This window comes from Dama dama, chromosome 5 (genome assembly GCF_033118175.1).
Source record: "Dama dama isolate Ldn47 chromosome 5, ASM3311817v1, whole genome shotgun sequence".
Taxonomy (NCBI): domain Eukaryota; kingdom Metazoa; phylum Chordata; class Mammalia; order Artiodactyla; family Cervidae; genus Dama; species Dama dama.
In genome coordinates, this window is record NC_083685.1 from 87,499,740 (window position 1) to 87,510,109 (window position 10,370).

Sequence of the window (10,370 nt, forward strand, 5' to 3'; positions counted from 1 at the left end):
GCCTGGTGGACCACAGTCCAAGGGGCCACAAAGAGTCAGAAATTGAGCAACTGAAGACACACACAGAGAGATGTTCCCAGAGGGAACGGCTGAGCAGCACCATCAGTGTATATCAATCCTGCAGCCCCGTGGCCATGAAGCTCTCTTCAGTGAGAGCTTGGTAGACCTCCTGGCCTGAACTGAAGACAGGTTTCCCCCTAGCGCCCTGCCAACCTGCAGCCTTTTAAGTGGAAGCTGCTTTCTCCTACACACAGACCCTCTCCCAGGCCAAGCAGTGCTGAAAATTCTCCTCCATGCCCGCCACCTTTCTAAACCATCTCCTTGCTAAAGTCCCACCTCCCTTGAAGCTCATCTCACCCCGTTCGGTTTGCCCTCATCACAGGCTCTATGGGTCAGCCCCCAATATCACAAAGGACATTTGCACATGGTTACAATCTTGACCTCCACTCCGTCTCAGCGATCGGCTCCCACAGTCTTGTCATCCCTGCATCCCATCATCATTCCACATCCCCCCAACCTCTGCAGCCTTCTAGTCCACTTCTATCTCTCCCTGACCATCTCTGACATACCTGTCTCTCACAACCTCCGCCCTGCCACTGGCCCTCCACCTTCATAAACTCCAGAAAAGAAACCCAGCCACAGGAATGGGTATCCTGCAAACCGGTGGCCCCAAGCCCAAGGGAGATGAGACAAAGGTGTACTTTGCAGCAAGCCTTGTGTCAGCAGGAAGCCCACCTCTTTGCTTTACGTCTCTGATGTGAACACTTTTCTAGCTTCATTTCCTTCCTCTATAAAATTAGGAAATTAATAACGCCTGCCTCATCTGAAGGTTGAAAGAATGAATGAGAAAAGAAAGGCACAGACAGAACTGTGCTCTTTGCACTAGAGCCCAGCAGGTTGTTCTTTCTATTACAAAGTGATGCTGGCACAGGTACTGATGGTCAGCTTTCTCTCTCCTCTTTTGCTTAAAGGGTACTCAGGACCTTCATTACTGTCCTCGAGTTCCCCCTCCCTTCCCTGTCCCACCTCACCTCCTGCCTCACTGAGAAAAACAAGGTGATCCCCTGTGAGATGTGCTTCTTCCTTCTGCCTTCACCCTGCCCCACTCACAAATGCATCCACAGCTTCAGCCGTCCTCACAGAGAAGGTGCCTCTACGCTGATCTGGACCCATCTTTCCTCTAGCTTCTGCGTTTCATCCTTTCCCATCTCTCAGCCTTGTTCCACCAGCCACTCCTCTCTCAGTATAACAGCATCTCCTCTCCATTGGCTCCTCCTTCCTCTGCAGGTACAGATGTGCTTAGGTCTTCAACTCCTAAAATACCTTCCCTGGACGCTCTCTCTCTACTGACCTCTCCCTCCCTCTCTTCTCATTTAAACTTCTACCCGAAAATCTACAATTTTCTCGCCTCGTATTTGTTTTTCAACCCAGTGACACCTAGCATCGCCATCGCGACCTCTCGCCTGACCGTTCTGCCCAGTGGTGCAGTGGACCCTTGCGGGCTCCTGTCTCGCAGGGGCTCTCAGCAGCCTTGCATTCTGCTGCCCGCTCCACCGGGTTCACACTCTTACCTCTCCCTCCCTCTGCGACCACGATGCTTCCCGCGGATTCCCCTTGTGGAACACACTTCCGCCCAGGTCTTAACTGCTGATACGCTTCCTAGGCATTTCTGCCTTGAGCTCTCCTCGCTCCTACTTGAGGAAACACTCTTGCGAATTCCCTGGTGGCCCAGTGGTTACGACTCTGTGCTTCCACTACAGGGGGCACAGGTTCGATTCCTGGTCCAGGAACTAAGATCCCACATGCCACAGGAGGCCCAGCAAAGACAAAACAAGGGAAGCCTTCTTGGCAGGCTGCAGGATGCCTGAGCGTGCCTGTACCTACTGCCCCCTGCAGGATGACGGCTCCTATTACATCTTCCCCAGAGCTGCCCACTCGCAGCTAACTGCCTCCTGACTGTCTCCACGTGGGTAACACAGGCACCTCCTGCTGAGCACATCCAAAGCAGAACCGATGGTCCCACTGTTTCAGCGCTCTTTTCTGTCTTCTCTTCTTGGTTTAAAACATTCTTGGCTTTAAACTCATCATGTTTTATGTTTTAAACCTATGGTTATCCAAACTAGCGATATAAACGTCATTCTTCACTCCTTCTCTCCATTACAACATCTTTCACTCATCTGCAACCCATCAATCCTCAAGTGCTGGTGAGGCCACCTTCCCTCCAAGAGCAACTTCTTTGCCTTAGTTCAGACCACCCTCCTGGTATGCTGATGGTCTCCTTGCATCTAGTCCTGACTCTTCTCCCAAACTGTTCTACACACATTCACCAGACTGAAGGTTGTAAACAAAAAGCCTGGCCAGGGGACATCCTTAGATGGTGTCCTTCATCACTGCTCCTAACTGTTGTCCACAAGGACCCTGGTGACCCAGGCTTGCTGACCTCTCCGAAGCTCCAGTAATGCCATGTCAGGGCCTCCCAGGGGGCTCAATGTTAAAGAATATGCCTGCCAAGCAGGAGATGTGGGTTCGATCCCTGGGTCAGGAAGATCCCCTAGAGAAGGAAATGGCAACTCACTGCAATATTCTTGCCTGGGAAATCCCATGGACAGAGAAGCCTGGTGGGCTACAGTCCATGGGCTCACCAAAGAGTCAGACACGAACTAAACAACAATAATGCCATGTCATTTGCTCATGATGAACCTGTCATCTGAATGAGAACGCCTTTCCTTTCCTTTACATGCATCACTCTTACTCATATTTCAAGGGTCACATCAGAAGTGAGTTCCCCAGTGAGACGTCCCCAGGAAGCCCCCGCCCCTCCCCCCCCCCCCGCAAGACTCCCAAAGCACCGTGTTTCTGCACACTAGACTGTAAAAGACATCAGCCTTCCCCCGCGACAAGGTGAGCTTCCAGAGAACAATGGTGCTCTTATTCCTCTTCTTATCCTGAGAGTCAAGCAGAGTTGCCGGCCTGGAGTGGCTGATCAAATGGGCCCCTCTCCAGACTGAAGTATACTGAAGTCATGTGCTCGGCGCATGAGCCCTTCTCATCAAAGTGTCGGGGGTGAGAGGGAGGCAGACACCCTTCTGAGTTCTTAAAGTGTGACAGCCGCTATGCTGGCCCTTTTCTGGCTGTTTTCTGACTTAATCTCATCTAATCCTCATAACAATTTGAGGGGCGGGGAGGATTACTATCCCCAACTTATAGATGAAGAAACTAAGCTGACTGTTACACAGAGACTGTTTTTGCTTTTTCGGTAGCAAGAGTTATTTCAAAGTAACTTCTTCCTGAGCCTTCCCCAGCAGGTCTAGAGGTGGAAGGAGTCAGGTCTGATGACTCAAAGACCAGAGAGCTGCCAGCGTGGTCTCCCCTTTATTCTCTCTCTCAACTCAGCGCCCCCATCCTCACCAGCCCAGTATCCCCTCACCATCTCTGACACCACCTTCGTTTTCCCACGTCCCTGTCTGGTCAGACCAGCCCCGGGCCCTGGTTAAGAGCTGCAGGATGAGGGGGAAGGCGGCTCACTGACCGTGTCGTCCTCACCAGAGCTGACGCAGCAGTGACGGTGGCGGTAACAGTGGAGGCCCGACACCCGGCTTCAGCCCAGGACACGCCCCATGATACTGATGGGGCCCCCAGCACCTGGCTGGAAGAGAATGATGGGAAACTGATGTGGGGCCTTCTGGAACTCCCCAGTTCTGTGAGCTCATCTTCTAGAACCATCTTCACCCACTGAGCTTTGATAGCACCCCCACCTCAAGCCCCTCAATCTCAGGGTCTGGAGACCTGTTCAGAGTATCTCAGCTCACCCCTTCTTGCCCAACTCTGCCCCTACACACGACCCTTTGAAGGATGGCTTTTCCCCTCCCAACAGGCCCTCTGGGGGTTACCCAGCAATGCTGATGCTGGCGGGTGCCCACCGTCTCCCCAGGCAACTGACCTTACCATCCCACTCTTCCGTTCTTCTCCTTCCTGATGCCAAGCCACAAACTGCCCCTTTCTCCATCTGCGTGATGACAGTGGACAAGCCCAGGACAAAGGTGATGCTGCCGACTCTAAAGCTTATGGGGCAGAGAAATGAAATGGAGAGGAACCCATGCCCCAAAGCCTTAAGGGCTTAGACTTTGCAGTCAGGCTGATCTAAGAATGAATACAGGCACCAGTGACTACTAACTGGGTGTCCCAGTAAAAGTGACTTAACCTCTCTGTTTCCTTAATTCTCAAGGGGGAATAGCAAGACAGGAACTATCTCTAAAGTTGCATGATACACAGGATCAGTTACTACTAAGAGCAGAGCACGGCCAAAAACACGCCCAGCGGCTCCTGTCCATCCTGTGTGCCTCCCCCCCAACCACAGATGAACCAGATTAGAATCGAGGGTTAGATTAGATTAGAACCCCATCCTGTGGTTGCATCAGGATCTCCTTTTTTATCTCCTAATTTTATTGTGGTAGAAACCCTTAACATGAGATCTACCCTCAACAAAATTTTAAATGTCTAGTACAGTGTTGTTGATGGTAGGCACAGTGTTGTCCAGAAGAACTTCAGAATTTCTTTATCTCGTTTAATTAAAACTTTGTGGCCATAGATTAGTGACTCCCCATTCCCTTCTCCCCCAGCCCCTGGCAACCACAATTCCACTCTTGGATTCTATGAACTTGACCCTTTTAGATACCTCCTATAAGTGGAGTCACATAGTATTGGTCTTTCTGTGACCAGCTTATTTCACTGAGCATAATGTCCTCAAGGTTCATACACATGGTCACATGCTATAGGATTGCCTTCCTTTTTAAGGCTTAATAGTTATACCATTGGATGTACATACCGCATTTTAAATATCTATTCATCTGATGGACATTTTGTTTGTTTCCACATCGTGGCAATTGTGAATAATGCTGCAATGAGCATAGGAGTGCTAATATCTCTTTGAGATCCTGATTTCAATTCTTTTGAATAAATATCCAGAGGTGGCCTGGCCAGATCATACAGTAGTTCTATTTTTAGTATTTTGAGGGTACTGTTTTCCATAGCAGCTTCAGCATTTTGCATTCCTACCAACAATACACAAGGGTTCCAATTTCTCCATGTGTTTGCCAAAATCTATCTTTCATTTTTTTTTATAATCATCCTGACAGGTGTGATTGTGGTTTTGATTTGCATTTCTCTAGTGATTAGAGATGTGGAACATTTTTACATATGCCTGTTGATCATCTGTATGTCTTCTTTGAAGAAATGCCTCTTCAGCATCAGTATTCTTAAAAGCTTCCCTGATGATGCCAATATACCACCAAGGCTTGGGCCTTTGTCCAGGGGAAAGTTCCCTGGACTTGAGCTAGAAAACCTGAGCTCAATGTCTTGGCCTGCCCCTGACTGGCTATTTATTCTTGTCCAGTTAACCTCCATTTTCTCATTTATAACATGGAGTCATTACCCTACCCCATCCCCGGAACCATGATACTTAATCTCCCCCAAGTGTCATTTTTCTCCTCTGTAAAATGGGCATAATCCTCCCTCACTGTTATGCTCACCACTTGGATCAGTACATCTTAGCTATTGCTTTTATTGTCTGGCCCTGGGTGGTAATTCTGTCTGGTTGAGTTTTGGGTTTCTTTAACTGTATCAGCCTGCTTTTATTATTTTATCACTTCTTTTTATTGAGTCATCTTTCAGCTTATTTTTATTTTACTGTATGCTTTGTTATTTCCCACTTGACTTTTATTTTTAAATGGAGAAGAAGAAACAGCAGCTCAAAAAAAAGGTTCTGAGGGCAGATAAGGCCCTAGTTGATGATTGGTAGGTCTTTATTTCTCTGCTGAGCTCAACACAAGTCTTCCCGGTTTCCCCAAAGGGAGCTCAGATTCTTGACCACATCCCAGCAGAGATTTCCCCACTGGCTCCCTTCAGGTTTAAGTTCTCCTAAAGCATCTTTTGGGCTTCCCAGGTGGCTCAATGGTAAAGAAGCCACCTGCCAATGCAGTAGATGTGGGTTCAATACCTGGATTGGGAAGAGCCCCTGGAAAAGAAAACGGCAACACACGCCAATATTCTTACCTGGAAAATCCCATGGACAGAGGAGCCTAACGGACGGTCCACAGGGTCACAAAAGAATCGGACACAACTTAGCAACTAAACAACAACAACAAAAGCATCTGTTACTTTCCTGGTTCTCAGTCCTAGCTGCACTTAAAAAAGAAATACGAACACCTGGACCCCACCCTAGGCCAATTGCATCCAAATCTCTAGAGGTAAGATCCAGGCATTAGTACTTTTTAACCCTTCCAGGAGATTCTGAAGTGCTACCAGTGGTGGGAACCACTTTTCTAATCAAACGTTACTTCCCTAAATGTATGCCAATATTGTGCAACCTTGTCTTGTATGATACTATGTATGTTATTCTCTCTATCAAACACACCCTTTCTATTCCAGCCAGCTTGCTAGCTGCTGATGCTCCTTAAAGCATCGCTGGAGCTTGACTTCCTCCCCTGGACTCTTTGCTGAGTCGGGAGTCCCGTACATCCTGGCCCACCTAGCAATCCTAATGTGCTACCTCAGCATCTACCACACGACATCAATATCTTCTTTTTATTAAATTTATTTAGCTGTGCCAGGTCTTATTTGCAGCATGCAGGATCTGTGATCTTCACTGTGGCATGCAAACTCTCAGTTACACCATGTGGGATCCAGTTCCCCAACCAGGGATCAAACCTGGGTCCCCTGCATAGGAACTAAAGTCTTAGCCACTGGACCACCAGGAAAGTCCCTACATCGGTATCTTCTTTCTCCATCACCCCCAGCAAACTAGGAGATGCCCATTGTGTCTCAACTGTCTATTTTTCCATTGTCAAGAGCAAGATCAAAAATACTATGGAAAGAAATGAAGAAATGAATGCAAATCATCTAGATGGTTGATTCAGAAGAACCTCAGCTCAGAGGACTCCATCAGGAGGCTGGTCTCAAAAGAGTGTGCAAAGGTTCCTTTGGACAATGAAGAGATGGATCCTCCTCTGCCTACAAGTAGGGAGACCCTGGAGCCCCTAGAGACAGACCTGCTCACTCGATTCACTCCAAACTCAAAACACTGAAAACAGAGCTAATCTCTTCTCAACAAGTTGCTTTCCTCTTTTTTCATCATTGATCAGTGCATGGCTGTAATTTCAAGACATTGTTATCAGGAGTTGGGAGGCATATAAAGTCATTAACCCTACACTACATAGTCTCTGTCCATCATATTCTTTTAGTTTTGTGTCTCCATTATTAATTTGTCTTCCTCCTTGTGATGGTTCATTTTATGTGGCAATTTGACTGGGCCATAGAGTACCCAGTTATTTGGTCAAACACTACTCTGGGTGTTTCTGTGAGGGTGTTTCTGGATGAGATTAACACTTTTTAAAACTGGAATATATTTGACATACAAGGTTGTGTAAGTTTAAGGTGTACAATGTGTTAATTTGATTCATTTCTATATTGTGATATGATTATCATCATAGCCATAATTAGAACCTCAGTCATGTTACATCATTATTTCTTATTAATAGCTGGAATAATTAAGGTCTAGTCTCTCAACAAGTTTGATGATTACAATATTCTGTCTATATTCACTACATGTGTGTGTGTGTGTGTGTGTGTGTGTGTGTGAGTTACTCAGTCATGTCTGACTCCTTGCAACTCCATGGACTGTAGCTCGCCAGGCTCCTCTGTCCATTGAATTCTCCAGGCAAGAATACTGGAGTGGGTTACAATTACCCTTCTCCATATATTCACTATACTGTGTCTTAGACAAGATTAAGATTTAAATCAGTGATTGAGTAAAGCAGATTGCCCTTCCTAATGTAGGTGGGCCTCAACCAATCAGTGGAAGGCCAGAACAGATCAAAAAGGTGAATCCTCCCCCAAATAAGAGGGAATTCCTCCTGCTAAACTGCAATTCAAACTGAGACATTGGCTTTTTTTCCGGCCTATGAAATAGAACTGAAACATCTCTTCTTGGGTCTTGAGTCTGCCAACCTATGGATTGGAATGACACACCATTGATTCTCTTGGGTCTCCAGCTCACCGACTCACCCTACAGATCTTGGAACTTGCCCACTTCCATTATTGCATAAGCCTTATCCCAAATATATATATAAAACAACTGGTCTAACCAAACTTTTTATAGTTTCCTATATGTGTATTTACTGGGCTTCCCAGTAGGCTCAGTGGTAAAGAATCTGCCTGCCAACGCAGGAGACACAAGAGACTTGGGTTCCATCCCTGGGTCAGGAAGATCCCCTGGAGGAGGAAATGGCTACCCACTCCAGTACTCTTGCCTGGAGAATCCCATGGACAGAGGAGCCTGATGGGCTACAGTCCATAGGGTCGCACAGAGTGGGACGTGACTGAGTGACTGAACACACATATGGGTATTTATACATACACACCCTATGTGTTCTAGTCTCTGGAGAACCCTGACTGATACACTCCTCCTGTGAAGCTGGTAGAAGATCATCTAATAGTCGTCAGGTTCATCAACCCACATAATTCCCTTCCTCGCAGCAGTGCCGCTACTGGCTGACAGGCTTCCCTCCCCTCCTGTAACGAGTGGCGTCCTCAGTCCAGGGCGGCTGACTGAGAGAACCAGACCTGAGCTGGCTGGACCAGGGGTACCCAGATATTTGGTCCTCATGTCGCAGAATTCACTAGCTTGTGACTTTGGTGGGTTTGATAGCCTTGCTGAACCTCAATATCCTCACTGTAAAGTGAAAAAGAATTGCCACGCAGCAGATCGTGGAGAGGATTAATGAGATAACAGGCAAAGCATCCTACACAGAATCTGGCGCCAAGCAGACACCCAGTAAAGGCAGTTTTCAGTTACTGTTATCCGGGGGAGGGGGGGAGATGAAACCAAGTAAACACCCTTTCGAGAATGGCACTTGAACTGTCAGAAAAGGCTCTGAGTAGAAGGGCCTGAAGGATATTGCAGAGGGGAAGCGGGAGCTTGTGTGAATCCATCAGAGGCCTTTTCCCCATCCGAATTTGTGATGTGTGGGCCCTCGTGGAAACCACAAGATCTCTGGATAAGCAGGGAATTACTCTACTAGCATTCATCTTCCTACACTCACATCCTAGGGATTTGTTCTCAAGGAAACCGACACAACCTGAAGAGAAAGGAAAAACAGGCCTTCCCTGCTGGTCCAGTGGCTAAGACTCCATGCTCCCAGTGCAGGGGCCCCAAGTTCCATCCCTCATGAGGGAACTAGATCCCACTTGCCGCAACTAGACCCACTGCAGCCAAATAAATAAGATATATATGTATATATATATAAAGCAAAGAGAAAGGGAAAACATCCCTTTGGGAAAAGTGCTTGCTCATCCCTGTCATACTCCCCTCTGCCCATCTCGATGTCCTTCAGAGGTCAAAAATGATCCCTCCCTGTCTGTTCCCACCACTCCGATTGGTGCTGCCTGTGTACCTTATCTGGGACTGCAATCATTCCCTAACTGGTGCCTCTACATCTAAGTGATAAAACCGAATACAGCAGCCCCCATTTTTAGATCTTTTGATGGATCTCTCTACCCCTTGCAGAACTAGCTCAGCGGCCGGATGGTCCTCACGTGCTGTCTTCTCCCCCACTTCTCCAGCCCCTCCTCCCAACACCCCTCTCCACACAATACCCCACTCTGGGTTTCTGCAATACTGAGATACCCAGTCCTCCCCAAACTGATCTTCCAACATCTCTCCTCATTGGGCACCTAATACCTCCATTCCATCCTTCAAAATCAGTCCAGCATTCCAACTTCCAGAGAAACTGTTAATTCCAACACTCTCCACCTCCAGAACCCTCCAGTCGATTTTCCTGCCACAGTCCCTTGAGTTTCTTTCAGTCACAGAACTCCCATGTTGCACTCTAATTTATGATGTACATGACTGTAGCCCTGTCTGTGAGTTCTTTCAGAGCCAGGAGTACGTTATATATATATCTGCATTTCCTTGACCTGCTAATGGGTGAGATGCCCAGGGGCAGTGAGTAAAGGTTAGGATTACATATTTTAAAGCACACTGGTTAGTGGGCTCCCCTGGTGGTCCAGTGGTTAAGACCCTGTACTCTCAATGCAGGGGACCCAGGTTCAATCCCTGGTCAGGGAACTAGATCCCACATGCTGCAAAAAAGACCCAGTGCAGCGAAGTAAATACATAAAAAGAAATCTTTCTTAAAAACCACGCTGGTTGGGGAGGGACAGAAATGCACTCAACTCTGAACACAAGGGAGATTCTGTGGTGCTGGGACAAGTTCTGTGTCTTGATTCAGGCGGCAGTTACACAAATGCATGTGTTAGGAAATGACACAGAGCTGTATACACACATTGTCACAATGGCAATGTCCTGACTGACA

The 10,370-nt window shown here is 47.5% G+C and overlaps 1 non-coding gene across 1 annotated transcript; it reads left to right on the forward strand.

Annotated features, from left to right (window-relative positions):
- The first annotated feature begins 10,049 nt into the window (after positions 1 to 10,049).
- On the forward strand, positions 10,050 to 10,123 carry TRNAE-CUC (transfer RNA glutamic acid (anticodon CUC)). The gene has a single exon. It is a non-coding gene; the product is annotated as a tRNA-Glu (tRNA).
- The last annotated feature ends 247 nt before the right edge of the window (positions 10,124 to 10,370 follow it).